At 44.7% G+C, this 19,987-nt stretch overlaps 2 non-coding genes across 2 annotated transcripts; one reads left to right on the top strand and one right to left on the bottom strand.

The window, feature by feature from the left end:
- Positions 1-16,719: 16,719 nt before the first annotated feature.
- Positions 16,720-16,792, bottom strand: TRNAA-AGC (transfer RNA alanine (anticodon AGC)). Its single transcript has one exon. It is a non-coding gene; the product is annotated as a tRNA-Ala (tRNA).
- A 238-nt stretch (positions 16,793-17,030) lies between these two features.
- TRNAM-CAU (transfer RNA methionine (anticodon CAU)) lies at positions 17,031-17,103 on the top strand. Its single transcript has one exon. It is a non-coding gene; the product is annotated as a tRNA-Met (tRNA).
- The last annotated feature ends 2,884 nt before the right edge of the window (positions 17,104-19,987 follow it).

Genomic DNA, 19,987 nt, shown 5'->3' with positions numbered 1-19,987 from the left:
TGCTACTCTATGACATTATTTTAATCACAGTACATATCCTCAATCTTCATTTTCTATAAGGAAGATTAAACACATTCATCAAATCATCATGTGACAGGAAGACAAAAGGTTTGTGTGGGAATAAATGAATTTCCTACCTGCCTGCAGTTATCAGATGGATATTAGATTCCTTTCATTCACTCCTTTCTGCCTCTTTGAATAACATGATAAATAACATAGCATAAATAAGCTTTTCCTTATCAACGAATCATTGATGAATGCACAACTGTCTCTTCTCTAGTCTTTCTCCCAGAATCTCCCTTTCTCACAGAGCCCCTGGGCTAACTCTCATCTCTGGAGATAAAATGCGAGATTAATAAAGACCAGGGCTCAGGAAGTTTAACTTCTAGAGAAGAGAAAGACCACAGGGCAACAACGTAGTGAAACTCTTCAATACAGGTGGTTTCTATGACGATGGAGGGCACGATTCACCACGAGCCTCAGAGCTCCTTGAAGGAGCACCACTGAGCTGGAGCCTGAAGGGGGAGAGGGCGGCAGCCTTGCCAAGACAGAGCAAGAGCAGACAAGTTCCCAGCGGGAGGCTGGCGGCCCAGGGCTCTGGGTGTCTGCAAGAGAGCCTGACGGGAGAATCGTCCCACCTCTTTCCTGGAGGCCATGCATCCCGGGCCTAACCAGCGCCGGCTTTCCTGAAGGTCCACCCCTTCCCAAGGTCTGTCATGTCCAGAAGGTCATCTCCAGGCTTCTGGGTGTCTCAGGTTCTTGGTCAAGGTGAAGGGGAGGAAGCGCATGGGCTGGGGGTGAAAGGCCAGGACTCCACTGCTCGACCCTGGACAACCTCCTTCCCTTCACTTGACCCCTACCGGGATCTGAGAACTGACCAAAACAAAGTTGTTTTTCACTGTATCCCACCGTGAATTTTTGCATACTTTCCATATTTCTGCTTCTAAAACCAGAAGAAAAGAATATCTTGGGTTCTGGCATTGACATAGGAGAATTGTACCTGTTTCTATGATTTTCCAGATCTTTCTACGGATTTAAATTCGGAAAACCATGACGTGTAGACACAATGTTCTGTGTCGCTGGGATCCGTGACAAGCTTCAGCACCTCATGTTAACCGCCTACTGTGGATTCCTTGCTCCTCTCCTAGGGATCCGGATCGCTACTAGGAATCGTGGCTCCTAGGTGCCGGTCTTTGTTGTTCTCAAAACTTATTCAGAGCAGTGGGCAGACACACATCTGCTTAAGAAAGGTTGCCTGGTCAAGTAAGTATTCCTATTCTCCTACCTCACATAACCGTTTTAGGACTAATGAAAAAACCACCACAAGACGCCAGTTCCGGCTTAGAGCTGGAGAATGCGGGCGTCGATCCCGCTGCCTCTCGCCTGCTAAGCGAGCGCTCTACCACCTGAGCTCATTCCCCGTGAGAAAGCTGCTTTTCTACACGCATTTCAACGCTTTGCAATTTGGAACCAATTTCCCTTTAATTTTAAGGCAACAAGGTGAAACTAGGATCGCAAACATTGCCCAGGATCTCACAGACTGCCTGGGGCCAGTGCGCGGGGACAGTCAATCACTTTGTGACGAGGCTCGCAAATAATAGTTCCCGTTTCCGTGGATGAGAAGACAGCGCGTCTCATCTGCCGTAGCCTTACGGGGAACTGCCGGCTTAATTAGCACAGGTATCCCAGAACGTTCTCCTCCCATTGCTAGTTTTAAGAGTAGCTAATAATTATCAGCTGCCCGTGGCCCTCGGCCCTCGGGGAGGCGGCTCCGGGGTCGCCCTCCAGGCTCTCGGTTCTCTCCGCCACCCCCAGCGTGGCCAGCCAGGTATCAGCGGAATAACCGCGGCTGTGCGTGCGTGCGTGTGTGTGTGTGTGGGCAGTTCATCCATATGTAATTCATGATGACGCTATTAGTTTAAAATTCCAATTAGGTAAGCCGTCCTTTAGGGTGAAAAGGCTTGTGCATTTTTGGTGATTTTTCAAAATGTAAAACAAAGTACTTGTTGGAAGGAACGTAACGATCAGCCTGAAGGGCTGCGCTCCCAGTCTACCTGGAAGCAGGGGGGGCCGCAGCGCCTGGGCAGCTTGGCTTCGCCCCTGCTCCCCCCTCCCCTCCAGCCACAGCGCTGGCCCCGCGCCCACCCTCTCCCTGCCCCCTCCTCCCCGCAGAGCCTTCAGCTCCCCGAGGCCAGCAGCGTGGCTTCCCCTGCCGCCTGGGGGGCGCACGCCCCCTCCTCGGCTGCCGCAGGTCCTGGGAGGATCCCGTGTCTGACCCGTGCACGCGGGCGTCGCATTTCCACCGTGTGCTCCAGCGTCCGCAGATTCACCCACTCACCCCAGACTCCCCGGGGACGAGGAGTGAGCTCTGCAGAAGGCTCAGAGGAGAGAGTTGTTGAAACTGCCTTCTGCAGATTTAAGGGGCGCCCTAGTGGCCTTGACGCAAGTCGACGTAGAAGGGGAAGGAAAGGCAAGAGGGCCGGAAATGAGAGACAGCCGTGCTCTTTTCTCTTCCTCGAGCCTGGCAGTAGAGATAATGATTAAACATGCCAATATCTGAGAGTAGAAATAGGGATTTTGGGGGCCAAGGAGAATGTTCTGTGAGTGTATATGAGTGTGTTATTAATTCATTAACTATAACATAAATACTTACATGCAGAGTTTTGTCAAATTTCCCTGATTTTCACATGCAAACAAATCTCTTTTTAGTTTTTTTGAATCAGAAACTAAATAAAGTCCTTACAATTTTGCTATCTCCTTTAAGTCTCTTCCCCCTATAGCTAGCAACATGTAAGTATAAAACACACAGCAGGGTCCCTCCTTTCTGTTTGCATGGCAATTAATTGGGGGAAAGGAACTTTGTCTTTTGTCCTGTGGAAATGACCACATTTTGGAGTTATTTGATAACATTTTCTTGGTGTCCTTCGTTTCTTAATTTGACCTATTTCCTGTAAACTTTAGCTGAAAGGTGAGGCTCATTTAGACTCAGGTTCCAATACTTTTAACAATAATATTTAATAGGTGTTTTCTTTACTTTTCATTGTATCACTTCAGTAGTATACAGTGTCTGGCTTCTATTCTGTTAGATATCAATGTTAACATTGATTCATGGATTCAAATATCATATATATGAAACAAAATTATGTGCTGTGTATAAAACCCATATACAATGAAATTAATTTAGAAATTATAAAAAATGTGAACACAAAGGCAAACAAGAAGAGATTAATTCTCAAAAAAATTAAAAGCATATTTTCAGACTACTTAGATAATGAAAACTCAGATTTGCAGAAAATGTTCACTAATTTATAATTCCAGCCTAAAATACTTTTTGTAGTTATAAAGCATTAAAATAAATAACCTGTCATTCAACATACAAGTAAGAAAAAGAGAAAAGGAGAAGAAGCACTACAAAAAACCCTCTTCGAACAGGCACCACACTTGGAAAACTCATGGTCCACAGTATTTGTGAAGATTTGAGGGATAAAGGGCCAGGGCCGGTTGGAAGTTTTGAAACCAAGTACCAGACACATACACGGCAGGTGTGAATTAAGGTCTCATGAATGCATTGAAGAATCCATAATTGCACACATATTGCTTAATAATGCTGATGTGATGAGGATGGTGGAGAGAATATGAGCTGGAGTGGAGGAAAGATTACAGCCTTTGGAATCAGGAAAATCTGCTTTTCAGTTTCATCATTATTATGGGGATAATGAAATATAGTTTGATGGTAAAAATTAAATGAACTAAGTCAAACATGTGGATAAAATCTATTAATTGAGTTTGGTTATGTAGAAGTGAAAAACACCGTGATCTAAAATCAGTTTAGCATAGTTTGAAGGGTAAAATCTCAGCTGGCGTCGGTGAAAATGGAGACTTAAATGAACAGGTTAAGTGTAGACTGCCGACATGTGTGAGAGCCTTCATTTATTCAGTGAGCTAATATTTAGTGAGCGCCTTCTATTCCAACAGAGGAGACGATGGAAGGGAAAATATCAACTGCTATGTCTGAAGGAAGGCAGATCCAGATCTTCCCCTAGACAACAAGGAGGACAGTCCAGGCGAGGCCAGGCGGAACCGCTCGCTGGGTGCAGCGGGGCTTCCGGGCCTGCGGCCCTTTGGAGCTTGCGGCTGAAGAGTAATCCTCGCCATCTTACTTGGAATTATATTCCAGTACGAGCGACCCTGAGTGAAGAATACCAGAAATCCACCAAAAAGCTCGGGAAAAGATAATGGATGCTCATTTCACTGGCTGCCCACAGGTGTTCATAGGGTGCTTCTTAGCGCAGCAGGCAGCGTGTTCCTCTCCTTACCTGAAGGTCCTGAGTTTGAGCCTCAGAGAGGGAACCTGCTCTCAGTACAGCAACCTTCTTTCCTTGTAGTTCTCAAAACTGCAGGTGATAATCACAACTGTCTTCAGAGAGAAAAGAATTCGAGTATTCTGGGATTGCTGTACCCACATGTAGTTGGGACGTAGTCTGATCTTACACTAGTGGTTTTGAGAAAAATGCCTGTCAAATACTGAATTTTAGATAAACATAATATTGTCTGTCACTTTTTCTTTTAAATAAAAATGATGTTCCGTGATAAAACAAAAAGCAAAGATAATTCAGCTCACAACTCAAACTGTCACCCAGGTGTTTACCTGGAGACAACCGTCATGTTTCAGGCACATCACTGAAGTGCTGCATCTGGACTCCCAGGTGATCATACAGCACAGTGAGAGACATGGACTAGCGGGTGGAGAGCTAATACAATTAATAATATGTATTGCTTCATCAAGGTCATCCTTTGGTAAAACTCTTTGTTTTGTTTTGAGTTTGTGGGTTTGTGTACAATGACTGCTGGTACCATTTGGCACCACTATCTTGATCCCATTTGGCACCAACAGGTTTTTTTAAATATAGCAAATAAAGTCTTGGTATTATTATGAAAATGCAGTCAGTCTCACGGTCACCCTGACAGCGCCTCTGGACCTCCAGGGACCCAGGCACCACACTTTGAGAATTGATGATCCACGGTATTTGTGAGGATTTGGGAAGAAAAAATCAGCAGTACCTTGGATGTTTTGAACTCAGGTCCCAGGTACATGGAAGGTATGAATTAATGTCTGCTGAATGGATTAAATGATCCATACTTGTTTTGGTTGGCCAAGGCTGTCAGTGCAAAACACCAGAAATGGGTTGGCTTTTAATAATGTAAAATTTATTAGGGTAAAAGCTTTCAGGTCCAAGGTTGAGAAGATGTCCAAATCAAAGCAATCAGAGAGGCTTTCCCAACAAGAGTCAGCTGCAGGTGGGATCCTGAATTCCTGACAAGTGGTACCGCAAAAGAGTGGCTTCTCCTTGCTGGGGGTCTGTCTGCTATCTCCAGCCTCCAGGGGCTTCTTTCGGCCTCTCTCTGAGCCTCTCAGGGGTCTCTGCCTTCCTGCAGTCCTCTCATATTGCAGGGTGAAATGGTAGCTGTCTTTCTCTGTGAGTTTCTGTTTCCCTTTCTCCATTTATATAAGACCCCAGCAGGAGGGGTAGACAACCTCAGTTACATCTCCTGACACAGTCCAATGAAAGGCCCTAAAATGATCTAATCAATGTGATCTAATCAAGTCTCTTAACTGAAACTTATGCAAAAAAGGGTCCTGCACCCCCAGGATTGGATTAGTTCTGAGAATATGACCTTTTCTGGCATTCACAAACAAACTTCAAACAGTTGCAATAATTCTATCCATACATGCTTAATAATGCTGATGTGGAAAAGAATGGTGGAGAGAACATGAGCTGGAATGGAGAAAAGAGTAATTTCTGGAATCAGAAAAATCTGCTTTGCCACTTGGAAGCTGTGGATTTAATTTAACACTGTCGTCATTGTATGCACATGGAAGTACAATCGTGTGCATACAGCTATCTTCTTCAACAGGCGTTCTTAACTGTTTTTGTCCCACCGACCCCTTTGCCAGTCAGGTGAGACCATGGCCCCTTACTAAGTCCACACTATGTTGTGTATTATTTAATAAATCACGCCTGCTCCAACAAGTCCCCACAAGAATAACAATTTTTAAAAATTTCAATTCAAGCTCACAGAGCCCTGGTGAAGAGCCCCGTCTAAAACCTCGTATGTGCATAACCATGTATCTGATCTCGTGAGATGCCTGAGCCCTGATCCTGAAGGCAGTGGTAAGCTTCACTCAGTCCTTATCTTCTTATTGACTCAGGTCCATGCCGAGTGTGTGAGCTCCCGTCCACGCAGCTCTCGAGAAAAGGAGGCAGGAAGGAAGGCTAACCCAGCTCCTGTTCTACAACGGCGTCTCTGCAGCGTCCATGCCATAGGATGAGTTATGCTATAGACTGGGGTTTTTCCTGATGTTAGGAGCCCCTTTTCTAATGGACTTTCTCTCCAGTGAACTTTCGTCATTTGTCTTGGCCAATGTCACTAAAGGGTCTGTATGTCAAGATGCTCATAAGAACTTGAGATGGCCTTCTCTTCCTCAGCACCTGGGTGAATCATTTTTCTTTGAGGCTAGAAGTCCCACATCCAGGAATCAACAAGGTGATGCTTTTTCCCCAAAGACTGTGGTGCTCTGGGCCTGGCTCAGGTGATCCTTGGTCCTTTTCCTTTCCGTCATGTGGAAATGAAATCCACACGGTGGCATCTTATCCTTTTTTTTTTTTTTTCCAGTTTCCACTGACTTCCAGCTTCCTCCCTTCCAAGTGGCTTTCTCTCTCTCTATCTGAATTTCATTGATTAAATCCCAACCCGATTCAGCTGGCCATGCCTTAATTGAAAATATCACCCTCAGAAGGTCCTATTTATAGTGGGTTCACACCCAAGGATTGTGATTAAGAACACGTTTTCTGGGGTACATAAGTCAGTCACTTATGGGCTTGTTAAAGGAGGTAAGTGGGGACTATTGGCCAGAGCCAGATATTGTTCTCAGGGTGAAGGTTATTGGAACATGTGTTAGTCAGCCAAAGGGGTGCTGATGCAAAATTGGTTGGTTTTTTAAAGGGTATTTGAGCTTACAGATACTGGGCCATAAAGCATAAGTTGCTTTCCTCATCAAAATCTGTTTTCACATGTTGAAACAAGGTGGCTGCCGACATCTGTAGGGTTCAGGCTTCCTGGGTGCCTCTCTTCCAGGGCTTGCTTCTTCCTGGGCTCAGCGTTGCTCTCTTCTTGGGGCTTGCTTCTCTTTCCTCTGTGTGCTTACTTCCTGGGGCTCTAGCTTAAGGCTTCAGCATCAGACTCCAACATCAAAACCCTCAAATCTGTCCTTTGCCGTGCCTTTTATCTTGGTGGGTGGGTGGGGACTCAAAGCCCTAATAACGTGGCCCAATCAAAGCCCTACTCATAACTTAATTATACCCAGGTACAGACCAGATTACAAACATGATCCAATATCTATTTTTGGAATTCATAACTTATCAAACTGCTACAGGAACATTCTTTTTCATTTTATTTATAATTTCTGAATAGAAATTAAAAATGTCAAGTGGCTTCTTTATGTTATACACATTTTTGTATCTGCCATCTGTGTTTGCTGAGATATCACTTAGGAATGGGTAGCTACATAATTTTATCAGTCTTCCCCAAACACTGTGATATGAATGTGACAAAACTCTGGAATATAATACAGAAACTGTGTTTTGGTCTTCCATTATAATTTTAATTTTGTTCAGAGAGATTTACTCTTTTTCTACCTCCATATGAAGACAGACCATTCCATGACTTTCTGTATCAGTCTTGGTCCCAAAATTAAAATGCTAAGTTCCATGGAATACTAAAAGTCAAACTTGACCTAACAAACTTCTCCCTTCACCCACTGGGGCTGTTGAGTCATAGGTAACTGGGTGATTGGGAGGGGAAGTATGTTTCTATTTGTCTGTCTTTCCCTATCCTAACCTCTGCCCCTCTCCTGCCATCTGGCTGACTAAGGTTCTGACCCTTCCAAGTTTTCAGTGTGGTGGAGAATAAGTTAAGACAGAGTTGGTGGGGGTGGGGAGAGGAGAGGGCTGGGGGCATGAGGGTTGTGGGAGGGAAGGCAGAGCAATAAAGTTCTGACTTAAATGGTGCTGTCTTTAGTGTCATGTTATCTGGAGTTTCAGACGTTTGGGTTGGGTAATTTTCCTTGGAACACCATCCAAGCTTTGGGAGTCTCACTTGGCATTTCCCTTGATGTTCTCCTCCACCTCCTTCGTTGTGACTGTTTTCTCCAGACACTGTGAAACTCAAAGTTCCCTCTTGCTTCTTTTTTCTGAGTTCCGTTCAACAGTCCACACTGCCTATTTGGCTTAACTGACCCCGTGTCAGTGCTCTCTCTCTTCTCTTTCCCACATCTGTTTTATGGGAACTACCCATGGATAGTTTTCCCTGAAAAGCTCCAGGACTACAGGCCAGTCCCAATGAAGGAACAAACGCAGGTAGTCAAGATGCCCAGCTTTTTTATATTAACCATGCATCTCTCCACTTTGTCTCTCATATTTTGATGACATTGACTGACCTCTAATGAGTCTTAGAAAACGGACAGAGACGCCCCAAATTTAGGGAGAATGTGTGGAAATAGCACACGGACAGCTCATTCTTCTTCATAACCGCCATCTCCACTGCTGTTGCTTAGTCCTACTTGATGCCATCCTCACTGTGCTCAGGATGGGAAGCCACAGGCTGGGCTCTGCCCCCCACAGATACCTTCCTGAGTCCTGGTCTCACTGGGGCTCTTTTAGCTTGCTAAGCTGCTCAGAGCAGATACCATGAAATACACTGGCTTTTAACAACGGGCATTTCTTAGCTTCCAAGCTTACAGTTTTGAGGCTGTGAGAACGTCCAAATCAAGCCATCACCAAGATGCTGCTTTCTTCATGCAGACTGCCTGCCAGCAATCTTCCACTCCTCTGTCACCTGGCAAGGCACGTGGCGGTGTCTGCTGGTCTCTCCCTTCCTTTCCAGATTTTATTGCTCTCAGCCTCTCGCTTCCGTGTCTTTCTCTCTCTCTTCCTATTTCTCTCATTATAAAGTAGTTCAATAAGAGGATTTATACCCACCCTGTGCCATGCATTAACTGAAGTAAACTCATCAACAAATTCCTCTTTATAGTGGGTCCACACGCACAGGAATGGACTGGTTTTAAGAGCATGGTTTTCTGGGCTGCACACAGTTTCAGCCACCGCAGGCTCCAGCACTGTGCTCCCGGCCCCTCCTCCCTAGCGGGTCCCCCTCCCTCTGCTTAGGCTGACAGCCAGCACCAGCTGCCGTTCTGCGCGCATGCCCCCCTCACCCTGTGTGGGCCTGTGCCTCACACCACTTTCCACACGCGTATCACCTTCACTGGTGATGTCCTGGGGCATCTCAGCTCCACAGCCCCTTGCACAGAGACTCACCTTGCCCGGGAAGGGGAGGGAAAGTGACATGGAAGGGGAGGGATTGATCATGTCATTTCCGAATAGAGATACGCTGGCTTCTTCCTTTCCTATTTGAATGACCTTTATTTCCTTTTTTTTTTTTTTTTCATCCTGATCGCTCTGGCTAGAATTTCCACTCTGATGTTGAGTACAGGGGAAACTAGGCATCCTTGTCTTGTTCCTGATCTTTAGGGGAAAGTTTTCAGTTTTTTACCATTCAGTATGTTATCTGTGGACTTTCATAAATAAACTTCATCCTATTCTATTGCTATTTTTTTAGTGTTTTTTTTTTTATCATGAAAGGGCGCTGGGTTTTATTAAATGCCTTTTCTGCATCAAATGAGATGGTCACGTGGTTTTATTTTTCATTCAGTAATGTAGTATATTACATTGATTGACGTTCTTATGTTGAACTACTGTCTTAGTTTTCCAGGCTGCTATGACAAATAGTACACAATGGGTTGGCTTAAATAAGAATTTATTAGTTCACAGCTTCGGAAGCTAGAAGAGTTATTTCCTCCTGGGGGCAATAGTGTTCTGTCTGGAGATTCTTGAGATGCTTGACTTGTATCTCTGCTTCCCTTCGTCAAATGGCTGTGTCCTCTCTTTTCTGAGTTCCATTGATTTCCAGTTCCTTTCCATGACTTTCTCTCTCTGTCTGAATTTCTTCTGCCCATAAAGGACTCCAGAGAAGCGGACTTGGCCCAGTGGTTAGGGCACCCATCTACCACATGGGAGATCCGTGGTTCAAACCCAGGGCCTCCTGACCCGTGTGCAGCTGGCCCATGCACAGAGCTGATGCCCACAGGGAGTGCCGCACCATGCAGGGGTGTCTCCCGTGTAGGGGAGCCCCATGCACGAGGAGTGCACCCCGTAAGGAGAGCCGCCAGTGCGAAAGAAAGTGCAGCCTGCCTAAGAATGGTGCTGCCACACGGAGAGCTGACACAACAAAAAGAAATACAGATTCCCGTGCCGCTGACAACAACAGAAGTGGACAAAGAAGACGACGCAGCAAAAGAGACACAACTGGGGGGGGGGGGGGAGAGAAATAAATAAATAAATCTTTAAAAAAATGAAATAAAGGACTCCAGTAACCTGGATTAAGGTCCAACTTCATTCAGTTGGGTCACAACTAAAATAACGTCTTCAAGAGATTCTATTTACAATGCCCCTGGAGTCACAGGTCAAGATGAAGATTATGTCTAAATTGGGGTACAAAATTCAGTCTACCATAGTGTGCCCTCTGGACCCTAACAAGACATGTTCTTCCCATATCTGAAACATATTCACCAAATCCCAGTATCACAAAGCCTTAAAGCATTTCAGTAACAGCTTTAAGCCCAGTGTCTCAACAAAATCAGTAAAGGGCATGGTCCTTCCTGAGGCAAAATTCCTCTCCCTATGATGAACCTGTGAAACTGAGAAAACAAGTTATCTGCTTCCAAAATACAACGGTGGGACAGGCATAACATGGACATTCCCATTCCAGAAGGGAGAAATTGGAAGGAAAATTGGGGTCATGGGTCCCACACAAGTCCAAAACCCTGCAGGGCAAAGTACATTAGATCCCAATGTCTGAGAACCAACTCTGCCTTGATACTTTGTCCTTTGGGCCTGCTGGACCTGTAGCTACACCCTTTCCGAGCACACATGCAGTGGTCATGCTCTCCCTCAATGCTGACGCCTAAGCCCCATGCCTTCAGGCACTAACGTGGCAACGTAGCTCTGCCTAACTACTGGGGTGTGTGCCCCACCCTCCCCGACCATTGGGGTAACAGCCAAGCTCTTGGGGTGGGAGCCCCACCCCCTCTGAGAGCTGAGGCAGATTGCTGGCCCCCTCCAAGTACGAGGTGGACTTGCCCTTTCCACATGGGTCGGTGGCTCTCTTGACTAGAGATCTCTTAGGTCCAGACCTCGGCTTCCATGTTCCTCCCTTAGAGTCATCCCTCCTTCAATTCATGCCTCCTCTGTCCCTTTCAGTCCAGGATGGCAATGCTTCTGTTCATGCAAAATTCACAAAAAATCCTTGTCAGCTTTGCAAGCAGTTCAAGAGAGCCCAAACATCAGATACAAGACTTTTCACAGACCTTTCCTGGAAAACCCCATTTCCAGTTTACTCCTGATTTACTCCGAGATGGCTGACCCGATTCATGGTCAGCCACACCCTTTTTAGCAAAGGGTTGTTCAGTTAAGCCCTCTGGGGACTCACTCCCTAGAAGCTCTGGCAGGCCCTGATAGAGTACCTTCTGGCCCTAGTCAGCGCCCACTGTCAGGATAGGTTGAGAATTTTCTAAGCCATCAACTGGTGGCTCCTTTGTGCTTATGAGCCCAGTTCCCAGCTTATCCCTTTACTAAAAGCTGCAAGGAGAAACTAGCCTGTGCCTTCCACAATTAGTCTGGAAATCTCCTCAGCTGAATATCCAAGCTCATCAATTACAGATTTCACTTTCAATCCATTACTAGGACACAATTCAGTCACATTCTCTGCTACTTTACAATAAGAATCACTTTTCCTCACTCTCTTCATTTCCTTCTTAGGTCTCTTTGGAAGTACCGTTAACATTTATGTCTCTATCAACAGTCTCTTCAAAGCAATCTAGATGTTTTCTATCGAGCACCTCACAATTTCTCCAGTCTACCCATTACCCAAATCTGAAGCCATTTCCACATTTCCTGGCATTTGTAATGGTAGTGCCCTAGTTTCTGGTACCGAAGACTGTGTTAGTTTTCCAGGCTGCTATGACAAATACCACACAATGTGTTGGCTTACGCAGAAACGTATTGTCTCACGACTTTGGAGGCTGGAAGTCTGCCATCAAGATGCTGGCAGGGCTTGCTTTTTCCTGGAGTCTGGAACATCCTCGCAATCTTCTGTCACTCGGCAGTCTCTCTCCTTGAGTCCATTCCTCTGATCTCCAGTGACTTCTGGCTGCTTCTGCCTCATTGGGTCTGAATTTCCTTTGCTTATAATGATTCCAGTCATGTGGCCCAAGACTCCCTGACTGAATTTGTCTCATCTAAACAGGGTCTTCAAAGATCCTATTCACCTTAACTATGAATAGCACCTTCAAAGGTCCTGTTTAAATGGGATTCACACCCACAGGAGCTCGATTAACACTTCCACGTGTCTTTTGTGGGGTGCATGATTCCATCCCTGTAGCAATTTGATATGGTTTATGAATTCTAAAAATAGAGATTGGATTATGTTTGTGAGCTGGTCTGTTCCTCTGGGCATATTGGAGTGTATTAGATTCAGAGGTTTTACTTCTACTTGACTAAATAATGATTAAGGCTCTGATTGGGCCACACCAGCAGGACTTGAAGGGGGTGGGGACTCACACAGAAACCACGCTGCAGAGGAGGGAGGTTGGAGTCTTGAGCTGGGGTGCCGGGAAGTAAGCATACAGAGGAGCTTGGTTGTGAGGAAAGAGAAGGGCAAGCTCCTGGAAGAGAGAAACCCTGAGTCCAAAAAGAAGCAAGCCAGGGGAAGAGAGGAACCCAGGAAGCCTGAACCCTGGCAGACATCGTCAGCCATCTTGCTCTAACACGTGGCAAAATACTTGGGTGAGGGAAGCCGCCTATGCTTTATGGCCTGGTAACTACAAGCTTTTGCCCCAAATAAACACCCTTTATAAAAGTGAACAGATTTCTGGTATTTTGCATCAGCATCCCTTTGGTTGACTAATACAATCCCCAACAGTTGTCCTTTGAGGAATACAAGTTATTCATTTCAACGTAGATCAATAAATAACTTTGTTTCCTATAGGGTATATCTCTTTGTATGCTGTGCCCTGCTTTAGAAATCTTTGTCTACTCTAAGAGAATGATTATATTCTATATTTTACTGTAACCATTTTATTGACTTTTTACTTTATATGTGCAATTCAACTACATGATTTTTTTTGGTAGAGTCTGGGTAGCGTCACATATATTATTTCCATTTGGCTATCTCGTTGACCCAGTACAATCTATTGACGCGTCCATCCTGTACCACTGAACCTCTGTGATCAGTCAGACGACTGTTTGTTTGCCTCCCTCCAGCACTCTCAGCAAGGCTTTACAGTTGTCAGGGGAAATAGCACATAAACCATTTGATTCATTTCTAGATATTTTATTTTTTATATCATTGTAAATGATTTTTTACTTAAAATTAATTTTCCAATTGATTTTGCTAGATGGTAAAAATATAATTAATTTTATATTGACCTTTTATCTAGAAAAGTTGCTTAAAGTTAATACTCCATAGAATATTTTGATTGTGCATTTTTTTGTTGTTTGCTTTCTTGCCTTATTAATCTGATTAGGGCCTCCAGTATCCCATTGAATAAAATTGTCTTGTTTCTCATCTAAGAAAGACATGTTCAAAATTTTGCCAACTATGTATGATGACAGTTGTGGGGTTTTTTATTTTATTTATTTATTTATTTTGTCAAAGCTTTTATCAGATGAAGGAAGTTCCTATTACTAGTTTCCTGATTAAAAAAAAAACCCGAACGTTTTATTATTTTTTTCATTCAGAAATTAAGATGATTATATGTTCCTTTTCTACTTCTTTAGTCCTAATATGAAAAATCACTTTGATTGAGTATCAAATGTTACACCATCTCAGCATTCATGGAGTAAATACCACTTGTTAATTTTGTATTTTTATATGTTGCTGTATTCTATTTGCTAATACTTTCGTATAGAAGTTTTGATTTATGTTCATGAAATACATAGGCCTTATACTTCCTTTTCTTCTTAGGTTATGGTATCAAGGTTATGTAGGGCTCTCTAAATAAATGAATTAGAAAGTGTTTTCTTTTTTATATATATTTTCTGGATTATTTTTGGTGATATTATTTCAAACTTACATTTTCAGAATTTCTCTTTGATATTTTTCAAATACACTGGAGTTAATCATTCTCTTTTCCCAATGATTCACTGCCTCTTCCTGTGGACGAACTATATATTTCTATCAATTACCATGTGACTTGTGCTTTCCCTCCTTGTCAGGGGAATATAATTCCTGTCCTGTGATATAAGAATTGAAAACAAGATGAGATGTGATTTATTAACTCAATGGAATGCAAGAAGATAAGACACATATGTATAAGAGAAAGTTAAAGAATCATCTCATAGTTCCTTAATTGCTCCTTCCTTTCTGACATGTTGTAGATATGGAATGTTCTCTCAACATGGATTCCAGAATAAAGAGATCTGTAGCAGAGAGTCATAGCAAAGCTAGAGCTGGCCTGGAATATTAGCAAAGAATAAAATTTTTTTATGTCACTGAGAGGATAACTAGTGCTTGTTCTCTGCTCATATTTTCAAGCTTTATTTAGTTAAGCTTTTTTTTTTTTTAATTTTTTGAGGTATCAGGGTGGGGGATTGAATCTGGGACCTCACAAGTGGAAAGTTGGTGCTCAACCATTGAGCCACATCAGCTCCCCTACTTAAGCATTTAAAATGAGTGTTTTAAGTTTCTGGTTCAATAATTTCAATATATGAATATTGTGGATCTGTTTCTGCTGACAAATTTTTCTCCTAGGTTTTGTGCTTGGTGCTTCATTTTCTTGTGTATTTTGGATTCTTGAACCCGAGTTTCAATAGAAAGTCCAGGAGAAACTAAAGGAGCTGGGCAGAGCGAATGCTGGGCCTCTAAGTGTGTCAATGCTTCTGAGTGTCTACCAGAAGCAGCGCCTGGCTGACATTCTGTCACATCGCAGCTGTGACTCAGCAAGTCGAAGTGCTCCGCAGTTGGATTGCCTTACCAGACTTCAAGCTCAGGACATACAGCTACGACACATGGTCTTTCTCAAAGGAGAAGGACCTCAAGATGCTGTCCAGTTACACGGATAATGGAACAGTGGCTGCAGCTGCTGAAGACTTTACGCCAAACCTTGAAAGTCCTGTGGAGTCTCACAACTCAGTCACAGAAAGAACCTCCTGCTGCTGGGTGCTAAGGAGAATCCTGAGCCTCAGTCAGGTCATTTTTCAGTACTTTTCACTTTCCTTAAGGCAAACAGAAAAAGAGGAAGAGTTTTGCTCCATGATGAAATACTGAAATGGCTATTTTGAAACCGCGGGCCAGTAACAGCCTCAGGGAAAGTGTTTTGAGGCCCTTACTATTCTAATACTTAATATGCACAAATATTATTATGCTGTAGTCAATACAGTTTGATCTTTTCTTACAGACTATGAACTATACATGTTCTCTTTGAGGTTATGTAAACTTTATTGGCTGCTATTGTCAACAAAGGGAATATATTAAGAAAAAAATAGGAAAGTAGGTCATGGGGATTGAACATTTGAGGTATACTAAATCTCCCCAGATGCACAAAACAACTTATTTAGAAGGCAGTTGGGATATTCATATCTTTTGTTTTTTGTGAGATGATCTCTGTTTTGGTTCCTAAAACAAAAAGACGTACATTCTGTTTTTTCAGGAAAGGAAAGATGATCAAACATTCAATAGAGCCTGGTCAGTTTCCTAATCCAGTGAAGCGGGATATCAAACAATTTTATGTTATATTTGTTCTGTCAAATACTGAATTACCGCATAACTTTAGGTGCTGTTTTGACATTAACCCCTTTGGAGCTGGGAGTTGGGATTTCCCAATATTAAACGTGAACATTTCACAGAAGCTTTCAGTGTCAGATTGTCTGGACAGTCACACCGGGGTGGGTGTTGTAAGTGGGCTTGTGGCAGAAGACCCGCTCTGAGGGACTGTGGACTTGCAGGCCCTGGTGCACTATATTGTGTGGTAGTGTGTAGTTTTAAAACTTAAATAAATTGTGTATTTCAGCAGAGGAGGACTTTTTGTTTAAGTGTAGCTCTTTTTGAAAGTGATGAAAAGAATGAAGAGGCTATGTCTCTGGATTCGGAATGAAATCTCACATATGCAGCAATTACCATTCAGAAATATTGGCGAAAGAGAGGAAAGGATCACGTGGAACAGATAAGGGTATTCGAACAGAATTGCAATTGTCTCTTGAGTTGCAAAAAAAATTTATCAGAAGATAGGACTTTTCAAATTGCTTATGTAGAGAGAACGTCTATTGGTACCGCATGCTCTGAAGGAGAGAAGGCAATTCAGAACAAGATTCATACAGCAACGCTCAGGTTTATCACAGTCAATTAAATATGTGCCATCAGGTTAGTCATTTGAATGCTCCCACTCATCAGACATTTCTGGGGATGCCTCCGCTCCCCCTCCCGCTCCCCCTCCCGCTCCCCCCATCTCCCCGCACACTAACGACCAACCTCATCACTGTGGCACACTCATCGCACTCGCTGACACACATTTTGGGACATTAAAAGAGTTGAAGTCGCAAGCGCGACTGGAGAATGCGGGCATCGATCCCGCTGCCTCTCGCATGCTAAGCGAGCGCTCTACCACTTGAGCTAATTCCCCCTCTCGCATGCTAAGCGAGCGCTCTACCACTTGAGCTAATTCCCCCTCTTAGGGCATCGTTTCCCACACCTCTCACCCGGTTGCATTTGGATCCGCTTGGCTTCCTTTAGTTTTCAAGAACTCCAAGGTTCAATTAAGATCCCGCTAATCGCCCAGGATCTCCAAGACTGCCTGGGCCAAGTGCGGGGAAATCCCGCAGATGGCTCCGGAAAAGATGTGCCATAAGCGGCACCGCGGCGCCCTCTTAGCGCAGCAGGCAGCGCGTCAGTCTCATAATCTGAAGGTCCTGAGTTCGAGCCTCAGAGAGGGCAGCTTCTTTTCCTTGGACTTCTCAACTCCAGAACATCATCACCACTTCCTTTACGGAGAAAATGATCAGAGGCCTCTGGGGAAGCTGTACTTACTTGTAAGGGAAATAAAGCTCCTTCTCTACAGTATCAAGAAAGAGAAATAGTGTCAGGACAGAGCTTCCCGCAGTAACCCCTCCGGGGTGTTTGCGCAGAGCCTCTGGGGACACGTTGCTGAGAGCTTCTGGAGCCAGCGTTGCTTCCCGCGTCCCGCCTGTCCAGGTGTGGGAAGCGTCCCTTCCTTTTTGTCTTTGTTTTCCCCTCTATGGACGCCTCGCACAGGAAGCCCCGGGGCCCTGGGAAGGGAGCGCTGGCTCTTCCCGGCTTTCCCCGCACGGCTGCCCTGGTGACGAGGCTGGCAGCCCTCGACCCCCGCCCCAGCCTGCGCGAGGGCGACGCGGGAGTGCTGGGAAGGCAGGGAGCCCCGCGCAGGCCACAGGCTCGGGGCAAGAGGGCTCGGGCCTGGGAATGCCGGCCGAAGGGTGTAGGGAATGAAAGACAGAGAGATTGGGATCAGGGGTTCTGAGAGCATGAAGCCTCAAGCTCATCAGAGAACTTCTTTATTTCCAAGTAGCATGAGATATCCTCAAGCACAAGCGAGAGCACGCGGCTGCACACTGAAAACTCTCACAAGCTGCAGGACTAACGTCTTATCTCAAAGGACAAGGCCATAGTGCCCTCTCAGACTACAAAGTGTGTTTCTCATATTTCTCCCAGCCCCGGACAGCTTCGGTCCCGTTTACTTTCTGCATTCCTGTGTTAATAGCGTAACCATGGAAACAGCACCTCCGGTGCCTTAGTTTCCCACAGGGGACCCCAACTCCCCTTATAGGGGCCGAGAAAAGCTGCTTTCAAGGGGGGCAGGAAGACCCCCTGGCTACTTGCAGCTTGTGCTTGAGCAGGGATCTTCCTTGGGAACAGGGAAGGGCGATGACGGTCCCTAAGAGGGTGGTAGGAGATGATCTGTGGGCCTGAGTCCTCCCGGGATACCAGGGCTTGGACAGGGGGCTGCAGACGCCGGACAGCCAGCCCAAGGGGGTCCGACACCAACTGAGTTTATAGAAGAGAATCCACGGCGGAGACGAGGAATTCGGGGGCGCTGGAAGCCCACCAGGAGCGAGGCTCTACGCCCACCTCCTGGAACCCCACCTTCCCCTCCTGCCCCTCTTTCAAGGGTAGAGCCAGCCCTGAGCCACAGCCTGGAAGCCTCCAAGGCACAGAAGGAAGCAAAGAGGCCCCTCCCATGCGCCACGCACAAGGCTGCGCACACTGACCTCTGGTTTTCCAGGCGCCTGGAGATGGACAGGAATAGACCAAACCTCCCCGCAGCCAGAACCGAAAAGCCACCCACCTCCTCTGTTCCCAGAACCTGCTAGGACCAAGACAGCAGGGGAAGGATTCGGGGACAGCCTGAGCAGCGGGACAGTCCCTGCGTTGCTGCTCTCACTCACAGCTTTGCACTTGTGCACCTTCTAGCCCGAGCCCCACAGACCCGAGATTTCTGAGGGTGACGCTGTGGACCCGAGGAGGCCCTGGGAAAGGGGGGGAGGGGCCCTCAACAAAGTGCAAACGGATGCACAATCTGGAAGAAAGGAGAAGAGAAACGACCACCTGCTGGCTGGCTCTGCTGAGGACACCTCTGTGCTCCTGGTGGCTGGAAAACCTGGTATTTCCAGGCTCCCTTTCAGCTACACGCAGAGGCCCTGCTCTCATCCCGGGTTTCCCTCCCAGGACTCTTGCCCCATCCTGGGCAAGGCACCGACTTCTCTGCACCCAGGGAAACAGGTAGATAAAATACAAATGGATAGTTTGATAATTTTCCTGCCATTTAAATATGTCAACCTCAGCATCCACTGACTCATTTTACCTGAAAGAAGAAAAGAGCTAAGAAATTTGGGCTTTGTCCATTATTTTTTGAGAGATGACACAATTTTTTCCCAATAGACTGCCCAGAGATTGTTATTGTCTAATTCATCACTTTACCACATTCATCTTTGCTATTTATTCCTACTACATTTTTTCTTACTACAGTGTTGAATACACAGTTTATTCATTTGTAATTTAAAAATATTAAGGGTGGAACCTAAAATCTAGGTATACTCTGAAGAATTCTATAACATTTGTCAGCATATGTCATTTTTATTATTTCTGAAGTAGTCAGATTTTATACTTTAATGATTTCTCTAACATATGCAGCAAGAATTAATCTTTTATGTATATATGTTTTAGTTTTTGTGTTTTAAATTAATTCTGCTAATTTAATTTCATATTTATATTTTATATGTAAATATGTAATATATATGTGCATATATGTAATTTTCTTAAAAGGAATAGAATTTATCACACATCATCTTTATCCATTATTGATTTCATTTCAATTTTTATTTAGTAATATTTAATAAAAACTTATGCTAATCATTAAATCTGCAATTATTGTGATAGTTAACAAAGCAATTAACATGTTGAGGTTTAAAATAATATCAATTAAGCCTTGATTTTCTTTTTGTAAGGAGGAATTGGGGTTTGAACCCAGGACCTTGTACATGGAAAGCAGGCGCTCAACCACTGCGCTATACCCGGTCCCCAAGTCTTGATATTTTTATGAAAATGGGGTCACCCTGAAGCAACCCTGGACCTCCAGGGATCCAGACACCGTGCTTTGAGAACTGATGAGCCACAGGATTTGTGAGACTGGAGGCAGAAAAGCAAGAAGGTGTGGAAAATTTGAACCCGGATACCCGGCAGATGTGAATTAGTGTCTGTTTAGTGTGTTAAAGCATCCATGATTCTATACATATTCACTTAATACTGATGTGGAGAAGAATGGTGGCGAGAACATGAGCTGGCG

The sequence above is a fragment of the Dasypus novemcinctus genome, chromosome 22 (assembly GCF_030445035.2).
Source record: "Dasypus novemcinctus isolate mDasNov1 chromosome 22, mDasNov1.1.hap2, whole genome shotgun sequence".
In the NCBI taxonomy this organism is placed as follows: domain Eukaryota; kingdom Metazoa; phylum Chordata; class Mammalia; order Cingulata; family Dasypodidae; genus Dasypus; species Dasypus novemcinctus.
This window is presented reverse-complemented; position numbering and strand designations above follow the sequence as displayed.